Source organism: Pseudochaenichthys georgianus, chromosome 9, assembly GCF_902827115.2.
Source record: "Pseudochaenichthys georgianus chromosome 9, fPseGeo1.2, whole genome shotgun sequence".
Lineage (NCBI taxonomy): Eukaryota > Metazoa > Chordata > Actinopteri > Perciformes > Channichthyidae > Pseudochaenichthys > Pseudochaenichthys georgianus.
In genome coordinates, this window is record NC_047511.1 from 6,045,292 (window position 1) to 6,061,403 (window position 16,112).

Genomic DNA, 16,112 nt, shown 5'->3' on the forward strand with positions numbered 1-16,112 from the left:
CACACTTTAATCATTGCTTATTGCTAGCTGGTTTAACCTTGTGTATTCGTTCGCAATAACTGCAATTTGTGGGACACAATCATACAACCAATATCATTTTGTATTACATTAAAGGCAGCAAATCACATTAAATGTCATACACATGACAAAATAACTCATTGTTTAAATCCATTGCTGCCACACTAAGGAGGGGGGGGGGGTGAAATAGTCCACATCTTGGCAGCAACAAGGAATGTTCTCTAATAACTACATTTCAAATGTGTTTTACTATCAAATGTAATGCCCTTGTTCTTTTGTTAGAAAACGACAGTTACATTATGGTTTTGTTGTGGAAACTTTCCCTCGTCAATGATCCGGAGATGTACTAGTTGTAGTAATAATAATAATAATAGAACTGGTCCGATGCAAACAGAGTTGTCTTTGTGGTTCTTTATTTGAAGCTTCAAAGGTGTGTGTGTGTGTGTGTGTGTGTGTGTGTGTGTGTGTGTGTGTGTGTGTGTGTGTGTGTGTGTGTGTGTTTTATAGAAGACTGTTGCTGTGCAGACAAAGAGAGATAACACTTTCTTCTGACTGTTGTCTTGCAATGCTCTTTTGAGGAACAATAACTGTACTGTTCAAAAGTGACCTTGGCAGGAAGCATCTGGGTGAACAACAAGTCGAGCAAGGAGACATGTACTGAATACAGTTGTTATCATAAGTGTTGCGTTTGGTTTTACCATATAAAGTAATATAAGAAATTGTCACTACAGTTTCACTCTGTTGTTCCCAAAGCACTTGATTTATCTGTGCCAATCATTCCTAAACAACATAACATGGAAGTATAAAGAGAAAGCAATATGTCCTCCACATCTCCGAGCCAGAAGGAAGAGCATCGTTGATTCTGATCATCGTTGGGCCGCGGCTGCCAGGACTTCTTTTCACTCTTAGGTCACTTTGGCCAAAAGAGCAAAGAGTGGACCGCGCAGGTCTGCATGAGTCAACAAGGAGATGAAATGTTTGAAGAGCATGTTGTTCAGCCGGGCTTTGTTAGGTGTCCCTCCTTGTTGGAAACATGACCACACAGTAGAAAGTGCCTGGGAAATGTCAACAGTTCCGGACTCCCTGCCCTTATACTTGACGGGTTAGCAGTAAACAGTCAAAGTTGTTCAAACAGTTACCATCACCCTTTTCTTCTCCGCAGACATCAAGATGCTGTGAACTTTACCCAGAGTCTGGACACGCTGATGGTTCAGGGAAATCATCTCCCCCCGCACAAGAAAAGACTGATCTAACAAACAGGCATGGCTCAGAGAAAGTGCACAGGCCACATGAGAGGAAGGACGTGAGACAAAACCCTCCAACAGGAAAGAGTTCTGCTTGATTTGTTACTTTATCATTTTGATCTGCTGGAAAGCTGATATTATCTTAAAAATAACTATAACTGTCTTTGTTCTATGTGCAATAAGTCAACCATTCTGTCAATCTACTTATCTTATTTCGCTTTGTGCTGTTGTTTGATCAATATCTTACATGTATTTACTATCGCCTGTTCTTGTTGCTTTATCCACTTTGCTGCTGTAACAATGTTAAAGAGGACACATTCTGCTGATGTTCAGGTGTATATCAGTATGTAGTGTCTCTACTTTAATGAGTCCTCTCCTGCTGATGTTCAGGTGTATATCAGTATGTAGTGTCTCTACTTTAAAGAGTCCTCTCCTGCTAATGTTCAGGTGTATATCAGTATGTAGTGTCTCTACTTTAATGAGTCCTCTCCTGCTGATGTTCAGGTGTATATCAGTATGTAGTGTCTCTACTTTAAAGAGTCCTCTCCTGCTGATGTTCAGGTGTATATCAGTATGTAGTGTCTCTACTTTAAAGAGTCCTCTCCTGCTAATGTTCAGGTGTATATCAGTATGTAGTGTCTCTGTAATAGATATGACAAGTCATGGTTGATGACCTTCCGGGTCTGTCCAGCAGAGGGCGCTTGTAGCTTGCCACTGGTGCATAATACATTGGACCTTGAAGCAAGCTAAAAACGTCTCTGTTTCCTTGTCTAATATTTCCCCCAAATTAGGTGAGTTCATCCGTGATAAATGTTATATATGGAGACTGTCTGTGTGTAATATTAATGTGAAAAGCACACTGTTGGCGCGATAGTTGTTAGAGGGTATTTTTGAAGGGTTTTTCTGGGTTCTGTAATTGTTGTAGCTGTGTATGCTAGCTTTGCGAGCGCCGTTAGCTATTCTAGCGCCGCTAGCTATGATGGTGCAGTTTAGCTCCAAGAAGGACATTTTGTGTGTTAAATTGGATATATGTTTGCAGTATGTGCATTGTTAGTAGTTGTTTTATGTCAAGAATCGATGTTTTGTATTATACCAGGGTTGCCAACTTTGGGTACCTGGCTGGAGTGAGATGTTGATATCATGGGTTTCATTCTTTCACACACAGTGACGTCACGAGCTACCCACAATGCAACACGCGCCATATATATATATATATATATATAAATACGCCATTTTCCTGGAGGTGCAAATATCCTGGAAGTGCAAATATAAACAGCTAGCTAACGTAGCCAGGCAGAGTGCACTAGGTTTTTTTTTCTGAATTAACGACCGAAGAAATCGCTGCATGTCTTCGGATTACATCTCTGGACTTGAGGGGTGTGCTCTCGGTCGTTACCAGCGTAAACTAGAGCTGTGTGGGTTGTCGGATTGCCCTTACAGACTGCCTGCAGATGTATGGAAAAACGACAGTGGCCTTCGTCGATTTTGGCTGCATCTACGTCTAATTTCTGGAAACACCAGGTGAATACCCCACTTGTCACAATAATATTATCATGCCATTGCATATATGTGGTATTTTAGAGTTGACTAGATATTGATTAAGGCAATAGACTTATGATATTCAGTACAGGAAGCTTAGCAGCACCTAGACCAGGGGTGCCCAACCTTTTTTGAACCGAGAGCTACTTTTAAAGTTGCCAGTCTGCCGAGATCTACCAGTCCAAATAGAGAGGCGTAGCCATTACTGACAGCCTACTACCAGGAAAATACACACTTCTACTTGTATAAAACTGACCTTTGTACGATTAATACTTCATAAAATACTGCAGATCCTTTCTTACCTCTTTCTACACACATACAAGTATTTAACTGAAGTTACACAACAGTGTTGTTGATACAGAGTTGGAGTTTATTCACACGTCACTACAGTGGGTAATGTTTTCAAGAAACATTGAACAGTGCTGCCACATGTGACACAGGGAAAAAAGAAAAGACTGAACCCTTTCTTTGCCATTATATAAAAATAGTGTTGCTACAAAAGTCTAAATGAGGCTTACTAATAAGACAACTCAGACCTGAAGCTACTCAGGAATCTGCTGCCAAAGTGCAATAAAAAAGACAAAATCAATAGAATCAAACCCTTTTTTTGTTGCATTTTAGTAGTTTATAAAAAGAAATGCCTTTTTAAAATAGGATGCAAGCAACACTAGTTTCTTAACCTGAATTGATAATAGACTATAATCAATTTAAGTTTGCATTCTTATACCATTTTGTACAATAATTATAATGAATAAGTTCAAACAAACTCAAACTTACAGCTGATTAATAACGGTATCTAACTTGAGATGTTATCATATCAAAAACCTGTTGAAATGCTGTTATTTTTATTACGCAACGGCAGCCTCCAGGAAAGCTTCTTTCACAACTTCGCCATCTTCGAAAGACTTCATGTGTTACGCAAGAACGTGACTGACACGATAAGATGCTTTGGTAGCAGCCTTGCTCTTGTTGTTGGGCCTGGTGAAAATGGACTGCTGTGCATTTAGCTGTCCTTTCAGGCCCCTCCCCTTTTGGAGCGTAGGGCAGAATTAGGAGGGAATTCCGTCTCGTAGCGTTTGTGCACTGTTTTGAAATGCCGCTCCTAAATTACCCTTCTTCGATAAAGCCATGCTCGCATTGCAGATGAGACAGATCGACCTTGAATTGGAATAGATACAAAAATAATCATCCTCTCACTCGGAGTGACAATTATATATGTTTTGCTTCTTGTGTGTGTGCGGACTGTCACTCCTGGTGTTGACACGGACAACGTTAGCGAACTAGTGCACTGCCCACCAGCCACGCCCCGACACATGGGGTCACGCCGGCCAATCACAAAGCTTTGATGCGTTCAAGTGCATTATTCTGGCACAGGAAGATTATGTTATAGGACATTAACGATAAAACAGAATATTGTTGTTCTATTTTTAGACACATCTCACGATCGACTGGGAATCTCATCGACTGGTTGGGCACCCCTGACCTAGACGGTGTACGGCTGCTTGCACCTCGCGTAAAACGGCAGATACCGGAAGTACGGTGTCCCGCTCGGCCCAATACCCGTATGTGTGTGTGAAAGAATTACACGTATGCGCTAGGGCTGTGCATCTTCACTGGTCTCACGATTCGATTCGATTACGATTATCCTGTCTTCGGTTCGATATCCCGGTGCATCACGGTGCATCACGATTCATACCAATGCGTTGCATCCTCAATTTTCTATATTACTGCACATGGCTTATTTTTCATCAATGCATACATGCAGTAAATACATATGAACTCTCTTTTTATTATTTAGAAAGTGCTTCAGAAGTCAATAACATAAATGTCTTGACATTAATTTATAAACCAAAATAAATGAATTGTATAGGTCTAGCCTCCGTGTGTGAAGTTGTTCCATCCTCAAAAACAAAAAGCTAATGCTTCTGCAGTCGAGCTGCAGCTTCTAGCCACGGTCTTCTGTTAAAGAAAGGACACTGAATGTCCTGAATGAGGCATCACACACAGGACTTGAGTCTGAACACAGCAGACAACAGGAGTATTTACAACAGCATATACAAACTAAAATACTGCATGTGGGTGCACACTTACATTCTCTGTATCACTGTTACATAAATCCCATGAATGCATGAGACTAAGTTAGCTTCATTATATCTCAGTGATTAAGTGAATAATAAAGTTTCTATCGGGTCACTATCAGCCTGTCACTCATTATTTTCAGGGAGGGGGCGGGGTTTGGAGGAACGGAGAGGAGACGGTGATCGCGGAAGCTTTTTTCCTCCTGCCTTCACAAACTTTACACACGTATATATCGTCACCAAACCATCCATTATTGTGAGTGTGCAGAACCCTACGGACCATGAAATAGTGTTGGCAGGTAGAACTGTGATTGGAACTGTCCAGCAAATTCAGGCAGTGTACCCAGCCTCAATACTAGAGGGGTCTCGCCCTGCACCAAGCACGATTAATCACATCAGAGTTGAAGAGAACCAAGCTGCTAATGATGTATGGGATCCGCCTGTGAAGCTGAGCCACCTTAGTGAGCTAGAGCAAGAGAAAGTCCACCAGATGTTGAGAGAGGAGTCTTCCTCATTTTCACAGATGATGACATTGGCTGCATCGAGAACCTGCAACTAAGTATATCGCTGAAAGACACAGAAGCTGTGGCAAAAAGATACATTTCTGTGCCTAAGCCGTTATACAGAGAAATGAAGGACTACTTGCATGATCTGATTGCACAAGGCTGGGTTAAGAAGTCCAACTCGACATATGCATCACCAGTCGTTTGTGTTCGGAAAAAAGATGGGACTTTGAGACTCTGTATTGACTTCCGGGAACTGAACAGAAAAACTCTCCCCGACCGCCAACCTATTCCCAGAGTGCAGGACATCATGGATGGCCTTGGAGGAAACTCCTGGTTTTTGCTTTTGGATCAAGGGAAAGCCTATCACCAGGGCTTCATGGCCAACGAGAGCAGACACATGACTGCTTTTGTGACTCCCTGGGGTCTTTATGAATGGATCAGGATTCCCTTCGGACTAATGAACGCCCCAGCTGCCTTCCAGTGCTGCATGGAAGAATGTTTGGTAGGGCTGAGAGATGAAATATGTATCCCGTATCTGGATGACACCCTAGTCTTTAGCAGATCATTCGACGACCATGTAGAACATGTGAGGACAGTGCTACAACGACTACGGCAGCATGGGATAAAACTGAAGCCCAGCAAGTGCGAAGTGTTCAAGAATGAGGTTCGCTACCTTGGGCGAATTGTGTCTGCTGAAGGAAGTAAAATGGACCCTGCTGATACGCTTGCTGTGAGAGTTTAAAGGAGAAGAGACCAAAGACTGTGGGAGAGCTGAGGGCAGTCATGGGACTACTGAGTTACTATCGACAGTATATTAGGAACTTCTCTCAAACAGCTGGACCCCTCTATGCTCTACTTGAAGCAGGCCCTGGAACGGCTAAAAAAAACAACAACACAAGAATAAAGACAGGAAAAATGAAGAACGGAGGAGCCAGCTCACATCAGCTGATAACGTGGCCTGACAAACATCAGCAGATACTGGAACAATTGATTGACTGTCTGATTGAGCCACCAATACTTGGATTCCCGGACTTCAACAAACCTTTTATCTTGCACACGGATGCGTCAAACCAAGGGTTAGGTGCAGTGTTGTATCAAGAACAGGGGGGGAAGCTATGTGTAATAGCTTATGCATCTCGCACACTGACCAGAGCTGAGAAAAACTACCATCTTCATTCAGGGAAATTTAGAATTCCTCGCTTTTAAAGTGGGCGGTCACTGAGAGATTTCGAGACTACCTGATCAGCTCACCTTGCACTGTGTTCACGGATAACAATCCCCTTATCTATGTGTTGTCAACAGCCAAACTCAACGCCACAGAATATAGGTGGGTCGCTGAGCTAGCAGATTTCCATCTTACCCTCAGATATCGTCCGGGCAGAGAAAATTGTGATGCTGATGGCTTTTCAAGAATGCCTTGTGACATTGAAATGATGATGCAAGAATGTACAGAGGAAATGTTGTCTCCTTCAATCGAAAGCTACAGTGCAAGGAGTGGAAGCAAGAGATACGAACACAGTGTGGTCCGTGATGGCTATTGAGTGTGAGACAGATGAGAGGACACTGACACCTCTTTCAAAGTCAACCATATGTCAAGCTCAACAGGATGATCAAAACATTGGCCCTGTGATACAGTCTAAACAGGTAGGTAAGAGGCCTGCAGGACAAGAGCTGAAATCATTCAATGCTCAGACTAAATGCTTACTCCGCGACTGGGAAAAACTCAGCCTTGATGAAGATGGCATACTTCACAGAAAGACTGCTTTCAGGACACAACTGGTCCTACCAGAAAAGTACAAAAAAACTGTTCTGAGACAACTCCACGATGAAATGGGGCATCAAGGTGGGGAACGCACAACATCACTTGTTCGAGACCGTTTCTTCTGGCCACATATGCAGCAGGAAATCGAGCACTACGTGTCTCAGAGCTGTGCTTGCCTCAAACAGAAGAAGCCCTACAGAGAGACAAGAGCTCCTCTCACCTCCATTGTCACCACACAGCCATTCGAATTGGTATCAATTGACTTTCTGCATTTAGATAAATGTAAGGGTGGATATGAATACATCTTGGTAATAGTCGATCATTACACACGCTTTGCACAAGCCTACGCCACAATGTCAAAATCCGCCAAGACAGTGGCAGATAAGGTGTTCAATGATTATGCACTGAAGTTCGGATTTCCTCGGAGAATCCACCACGATCAGGGAGGTGAATTTGAAAATCAATTATTTGCACAGCTGAAGAAAAACTGTGAAAAAAAGTTTTACATAATGTATTTTTGATCCTCACATATTTGTTTTCCATTTAAAACCTCTGCACCTGCAAACACAAACCGCTTTCTGTGCACGGATCGCTGTGCATTCGTGTGTGGGTTTTTTGAGACTCCCATGACGGTCAGCCGATTCGTACTTGTAATTTTTTCTATCTATAGCCAATCAGATGTCTCCTTCATTCTAAGCCAATCACATGAGCGCGCCCCCACGAGGGTATGATTTATTGCATTCATGACGTAGCGCTTCATATAGGCTACGCATTTTGCGCTGTCCGGTCAGCTCGCTAAACAGAGGGCGGAGCTTCAGGTGATCATGCAGAGCTGCGTGTCTCCATCAGACTCAGCAGCTGATCTGATCTCTCTCTCGCGTCCGGTTACACTTCACTCGCGTTTATGTCCATATCGATCAGATCCAGTTCTCCTGATCGGCCTTTATAGAGAGCACCGATCAAACTATTAAGAGTGAATATCGGCGGGGCTCCCCCCTGTTGACAGTTCACTGTCTAGCACTGGCTTCGTAGTGCACTGATCGATTAGGCTAAGCTAACCTGTAGCTGCTCCTTCCACACTCACAACAACTTCATACAGACATAAATAAAGCAGCTGTATTCGCCACATAGGAAACACACATTTAAAACGGGTTTGCCTGCCGTTTTTGTGTACACAAGCATTCATCAATGGTTCGGAAAGTGGCGCGGTGCCTTAATAATATAAAGGCTTGTATTTGCATGCATTTCCTGTTCGGAAAGTGGCGCTGTACTGAGAGTGGAGGTGTCCTGACATTAGCGCCTGCAGGCAGGCTCCATGGACCTGTCAGCTCCGGACAGCGCAACATGCGTACATGAAGCGCTATGTCATGAACGCAAGAAATCTACCCTCGTGGAGGCGCACTCATGTGATTGGCTTAGAATTGAGGAGACATCTGATTGGCTATAGATAGAAAAAATTACAAGTACAAATCGGCTGACCGTCAGGGGAGTCTCAAAAAACCCACACACGTATGCACAGCGATCCGTGCACAGAAAGCGGTTTGTGTTTGCAGGTGCAGAGGTTTTAAACGGAAAACAAATATGTGAGGATCAAAAATACATTATGTAAGACTTTTTCTGCATTTGGATTTTATTTACATGTATATGAAACGGAACACATTTGTGTGTGCATTGAAAAAAACAAGTGTGGATCCTTCTGTGTGCATGTGTATATTATGAGACTGTTCTGAGCCCATAGTACCGACAACATGTTTGTTTACTGTCCTGGCTTCACAGCCGCACACCATTTACGTCACAGCCAGGCATGAGTTAGGGAGCGCTGGATTTGTTTAAAACTTCCTAAACCACTAATACCACAGTACTGGCAAAACGGGAGGAGCCTAGTGAAAAACAAGCGCCCCTCATCCCAATCCACCCACACAAGCGGCAAACTCTGGGGAACAGCCGGTGTCAGTACCAGATGTGTTCGGGCTACCAGATATGTTCGGGTGTATTTCCGTCGCAGCCGTCATCCGTCATATCCGTCTACTCACCTCCCTCTGCTCCCAGCGCTCTGCTGCCACACACCGGCCGTCTGCGGAACTGCAGCCGGAGGAACTCGGTACAGCTTGTTATGTGTGTGTACTTGTGCACATAAATAATGTTTCTAATTATTTACAATTCAAAAATATATATATTCTGCGTTACTTTAGCCAACACTTTTATAAGGCCACGAGATTAGATAATTACGAAATGTGTAGATAGAATACATATCTTTCAGGTTGTTATTTTGTCATTGTTTAATGTTTTATTTACCTTTTTAGTATTTTTATATAGTATCTGAACTTTGGAGAGGAGTTGGGAGACACACGACACATCAAATCACATCTACAGATCAAGACGAAGCGAATGGAAGTACTCCTAGCGTGAACATGTTTGTGAAAACGTGTGCAAAGTCTCCGAAAATCCTAAAAACAAGCTCATATTTGAATTCCCCATTAAAAAAACACATCATTCAGTAAAAACAAGGCCCCACTGATCATCTGCTCCCTGATCTCCCTGCGAATTGAAAGTACTTATTGCCGGAGATCGCATGCTGTGGTTTTATTAAATGTGCCAAGTGCTAGGACTGTCTTATGGAAGAAAGCTTTTAGATGTGCAGCTCCACTAACATGGAACAGTCTGCAAAAAGAATGGAAAATTACCAAGCTAGTACCACTACATGTTTTTAAAGCTTGGTTGGATGCTACACAATCAGATGCTGTCGGCACCTGTACATGTGGATAGATATGTTGTTCTGTTGTTTATGTTTTGCCTTTGATGTTATTCCATCCCATTTATCTCAACTCAAGTTAGTATTAAATGCAGACAACTCCAAACTCATGATATTCTCAAATGGCAAAAAGTTAACTTCTTTTCTCCCCAACATTTGTACTGTTCAAGGGACTGACATTTACATTGAAAGGGTCACTACATACACATACCTAGGTTTTATTATTGATCAGAACTTATCTTTCAAATCACACACTGAAAATGTTGTTTTAAAAATTAGGTTTCTCCGTTCAGACAAGGAAACATTTGATCTTTGCAACGTTTTTACCAGTATTGTATTCAGTATCTGCTTTACATGAATGTCTCTGACCAGTGCCTAAAGAGTTTGGATACTGTGTACTAGAAATGTCCCGATCCCCGGATCGGATCGGCCCCCGATACTGGGTTTTAAGGTGGATCGGGATCGGCAGATACAATTAAATGTCATGGCCGATCCATATTAAATATTTCCCATGATTCCATTGTTACGTTGTTACGTTGTTTGTCGTTGTTGTTCTATTGCATCAGCCGCCACTATCGAGTTGGAAAAGTGGAACGGACACATATCGTTAGCTAGTTAAAATGTCTGCAGTTTGGCATCATTTTAAAAGAACTACAAGTGAGTCGCCGACTAGGGGTGTAACGGTACACGTACCCGTACCGAAATTATTCGGTACGGGCCCTTCGGTTCGGTACACGTGTGTACCGAAGTGTACCGAACGAATATAACGTTAAACGTAAAAAATTGAGAACGTGAACAACTTCTTGGAAGTAATCTCAGGTGCTGCGTCGCAGCATTCAGAGTAATTTCCTCACATTGGGCTCATCGCGTCATAGAGCGAGCAAGTCATTCCATTGGATGAGAGGGCATGCTATGAGAGCTGGTCAGAGGGATGCGTTCAAATTTAGTCAGTAATTTGAGGAACTGTCGAAAATTAATGGCGAACGCAGATAAAGTTGAGCTCGAAAATCCTCCAGCATCATTGAAGTCTACGGTTTGGGAACATTTTGGTTTCGCAGTTACATACAAGGATGACGGACAAAGACAGGTGGACCAAACCAAAGCTGTTTGTCGGCATTGTTCAACTAACATTGGTTACGCGGCTGGCAATACATCAAACTTGCACACTCTTGAAAAGGCATCACCCGAACGTGAATATCACCGGTACCAAAAGAAAAAAGACTGAAGTGCAAACCCAACTCCCGCTAGCATTTGAGCCTCCACCACTCGCAAAAACTTCAGACCGAGCCAAAGCTATTACAAACGCCAAATATCCTTATGTTGCCATGTTAGCAAAGCGCTACCTGGCTGTATCTGCTACCTCTGTCCCTAGCGAGAGGGTTTTCTCCACAGCAGGATACATTGCTAGTGCCAGCAGATCTGCCCTTTCAGCAAGCAATGTGGAAAAGTTCATTTTTCTTTAAACAACATGCAAATACAATGACAAGCAAGTCATAATGTCAAACTGGCTGCTTAGGTACTAGTACAGTACAGTTCAAATACAGATAATTTCAGTTCATCGAAATGCTGCACCTTAATGTTCATTTGATTATATTTTGTATTTATTTGAGTGAATATTCACAGTTTAATAATAATTAAAAACCCAAAACTAATAGTTTATGTTTTGTGAGTACTTGTACAGTAAAGTTCAAATACAGATTATTTCAGTTCATCGAAATGCTGCACCTTAATGTTTATTTTATTATATTTTGTATTTATTTGAGTGAATACATTACTCACAGTTTAATAATAATAAAAAAATATATATATATATATGTTTTGTTTTGTGAAAAAAAATTCTGCTGAACCGAACCGTGACCAAAAAACCGAGGTACGTACCGAACCGAAATGTTTGTGAACCGTTACACCCCTATCGCCGACTGCGACATGCAAAGTCTGTGGTGTGGAAGTCTCACGAGGTGGTGCTAACAGGGTCTCCTACAACACCACAAACCTAATAAAACATCTTAAAAAGCACCACCCCGACGAACACGCCGCCTACTGTAAAGCGACAGCGTCTGCGACTGATGGACTCCATCAACAAACACTGCGGGACAGCTTTAAACGAAAGGATTTACTTCCTCGAGACTCCGAGAGATTTCGCAAGATTACGGAGCTGATTGTGGAGTGCATAGCAGGGGACGACCAGCCAATTTCACTTGTGGAAAACTCCGGTTTTTGTCGTCTAATAAATTATTTGGAGCCGCGCTATGGGATGCCATCCCGCCATTACATTGTTGAAAAAGGCATCCCAGCCCTGCACACCAAGGTGCGTGAACAAGTGCAGCGGCACCTAAAGGAGGCTACCTCAATCGCCCTCACCACAGACCTGTGGAGTTCAGGTGTAGCCCCGATGTCGCTCCTCAGTCTGACCGCCCACTGGATAGACTCCAGTTTTACTTTGCACAACGTGGTGCTACATGCAAGTGAGCTGCGTGGCTCTCACACTTCAATGCGTATCCGGAATGCTATAGAAGAGATGCTCGCCAAGTGGGACATTGATAATGACAAGGTGCATGTTGTTATGAGGACAATGCCGCCAACATGAAGAAGGTAAGCCTTCTTGTTATTGACCACTGATGTTTAGCTACGCATTACCCACGTCAGTAAAGTTCATGCTAATTCCGTCAACAGCATCTTTTAATGAATGGTCATGGGGTAAACTTCCATTTGATGATTTTGACATGATATACTGGATGTATATTAAATGTTCCCTATTCCCAATTATAATTATGTGTGCCCTGGATTTATTTAAAATGATGTCTAGATAACGTGTCTTTTAGACGGCAACCACGTCAACAGGCTAGCAGAAAAGTTAGCCTAGCTTGTTGTCAGCTAACTCACGTCAGCTTAGCCACTAGCACTAGTTGTTATTGCGACAGCAAAGAATTAAAACGAAACATTAATATCCTGTTTTATGTCTTATCTAAGACTACAGGCTTTCAATACGTTTGTTAGACTTGGAAGTAGCCTACCATTTTAATGACAAAACAGCTAGTTTTGTCATTAAAACTACCTATCAACAGGAAAAATATTCAGTGCAACTTTTGAGATGTTAAAATCTCAAAAGTCTCATCAGATCATAATGGTTTGGAGCAGTGGCGGCTGGTGGAAAATATTTTTGGTGGGGCTATTGATAGAGTGAGTAAAAAACATTTTTTGGGACAAATGACCCCTTAAATTAGGACTTCTGGTGATGTAATGGCGCGTTTCCAGTGCAGCGTGGAGCTCGCTTTAATGCTGCGTTCAGACCGGACGCGATGCGAATATTCGCTTCGCTCTAAACGCTCCTATCGCATCGCTCCAGTCGCTGGAGTTTCACCGCAGCTGTCAGCTGTATTTACTCGCATCATTCAAACAAGACGCGCTGGCTCGGGAGCTACAACAACATGAACATATTTTACCGTGATTAAATTGTAATACACGTTTCTAAATGATGCCGACGTAACAACATACTGATACCGGTTAGTAAAAACCATGAATGAATGCTTTGACAAGTCTGCAGACAGACGGCAGGCGAAAAACCTTTTAGAATGCTTGTTCCCTGAATGGAGCTTGGCTAAGCTAACGCTATATATGCTCCGACCATCCACACTCACAACAACGGCCTACAGACATAAATAAACCAGCGACTGTATTCTCCATGACACAGACAGTCTGTGGTTTGTACTTGTTTAACTTTTGTCTAGTTTCTGAACAGATCGTATCTGTCCCCGGCTGTTTGAAGAGCAAGCATGTGAAACAAAAGATAGCATTTACCTGTTTGCATCCAGCTAGCCATGTGAGAAGCCTTGTTGATACGTTGTCTTTTTCACGAGCCTGCTGTGATATATACAAATCGGGTTGGTCCGGTCCAAGGTCTTTAAGTATCAATTTATCTCCCAAACTTCTCCTTTCAAAAGGATTGGAGAGTAGCTCTTGGGCGGACCGAGGCTCCGGCGACTCCACCTGCACACCATTCTCATCCAAATACTGCGTCACCTTGGTTACTCACGAGTCTAAAAAACAAATCACGTCAACGCACGTAAGCAACATGGGTGCCAACGTGAGCGCCCACGTGACCAAAATATTTGACGGCGCTGATTGGTTGAAATTATGTTTCGGCGGCACAGTTTACTATTGAGACTTTTGCAACCTGCTGGTTGCTGCTGTTTCGCTCGGGGGCTCTGCCCCGTAATGATAAACTAATGCCATGGGCAAGGCCAGGCAGGAAACAGGTGACTTATCAGTAACTTTAGACATCGTAACACCATTTTAAACGAGATTGTATTGTAGATTATACATGTTTGTGATACTAATTGTATGATATTTACCTTGTTCATTAAAAATTAAAATATAAAATATATTTTTTTTTAAATATATTTTTTTTTTATTTAATATTTATTTTTATTTTTTATTTTATATCTGGCAAGAGGTGGGGCGGCGCCCCTAGCGCCCCTATGGGCCGGCCGCCACTGGTTTGGAGGTATCATGCAGATGGTGGACCATAGTGTATAAATTACTCACAAATGTTATGGAAATTTCCCGAGGTTTGTTTAATAAGTTTGTGACAGTCGCAGATTGATCTCAGTGTTTGTTATAAACTGTAGGGGCAGGGGAAAGGGTTAAGGCATGTAGTTTAGATTGAAATGAAATGAGAATCTATGATGCATGGGTATTATCCTCGCAACTACAGTCGTTAAAATGTCCACTTTTATATTGGTTTGAGGGTGTGGTTCTGCAAGCCTCATTTGCATATTCACCTGTCGCGGCGCGCCCAGAGGCTTTTAGAGGGCACGTCAACAGGATGCCAGAGGTGGTTCTCACGGGAGGAGGAAGCCTGTGTGTGGTGAATGCGGGTATTCAGCGGGATGGTTACGGTTTCTCAGCATGTGTAAAAATGCAATAGGGGAAGTAACTGAAAGTAACCGTATGTGGATATTGCATCGACCGACCTGGAAGCACGTCTCCTTGGAGAGGACGCGCACAGAGAGAGAGAGATTCTCTCCGACACAGGGTGAGATCGCTTGTGCCACGCAGGACCTCGTGTTTCTTTTTTGTGTGGAATATAGCCTGGAAAGGCCTACAAACATTTTTGTTTTTGCCGCCGACGGGTGCAGGAGCAACAGTTTTTTCTCAATGAACAATAGCCTGGATTAGGCAGTAAAGACACTTTTTGTGTATCCCAGAGCGGACTGTTTTGTTTTGTTTGTGTTGTGTGGCTGGAAAACTGTCAATATAATGGATCCATGCATGAAATATGTCTCTGTTTATTTTGTTTAAAGGAGCAGATTATCCGCTTATTATTTCTGTTTACCTTTATAATCTTATTTCATTCAAGAACCCCTTGTGCGTTTAATTAACACAACTAGTTTAGATAGTTGATCGTTACAGATGGTGGCCAGTATGGGGAATGAAATGTGATTTAAAAATCTGATATTATTTAAAGAGAACATTTTTGGAGATTTTGAAACTGCCAATTGGCATATTTTTGTTTACTGAGACACTAAGCCTATGTGTTGAATTGTATTGATTGGATAAGAAGAGAAAAACGTGTTCTGTACTTGTGTAAAATAACCATAGTCAGGCAATGGCTTCTGAAGAAAATGTACAACAGAATATGGAAGCACAATTAGAAGATAATGAGTCTGAAGAAGGTAGTATAGCACAGGAGAACAGTGGGCAACTCCATGAAAATAGAGGTGATGCATGGATAACAAGAAGATCTATTACTGATGTTACCTCTTTGATCGGTTCTCTTTATATATCTGATGCAGAGCAGGAGGAAAGTGTAGGAGATTGGGATAATACATCTTACCATGCATATCCTGCTCTTGCATCTTTCTCCACAGACTTGGGAACAGTTATAGAGAGTTAACTCCCTTGAGGCTGATTTTAGAGATTCAGTTAATAGTGCGCTAAACCGAGAAGATAGCATCAGAGGCTTCGTGAATAAGAATGTTGAAGCACTGGAGCATCATGTTATGTCAACTTTGAAAAACTTTGAAGAGAAACTGGTGGACTGTTTACAAAGGCGTGATGAAAAATGGAAGGCAGAAATCCAAAGGCTGAAGCACGCTAGCCTCCCTGCTGTCCATAGGCCCTTTGTCAGTGCTGGTGCTAGTTTTCAGACGTCTTATGGTCGCACCACTCCAGCTCAAACACCTCTCATTAGTGCCTCTCACACCCATGCTC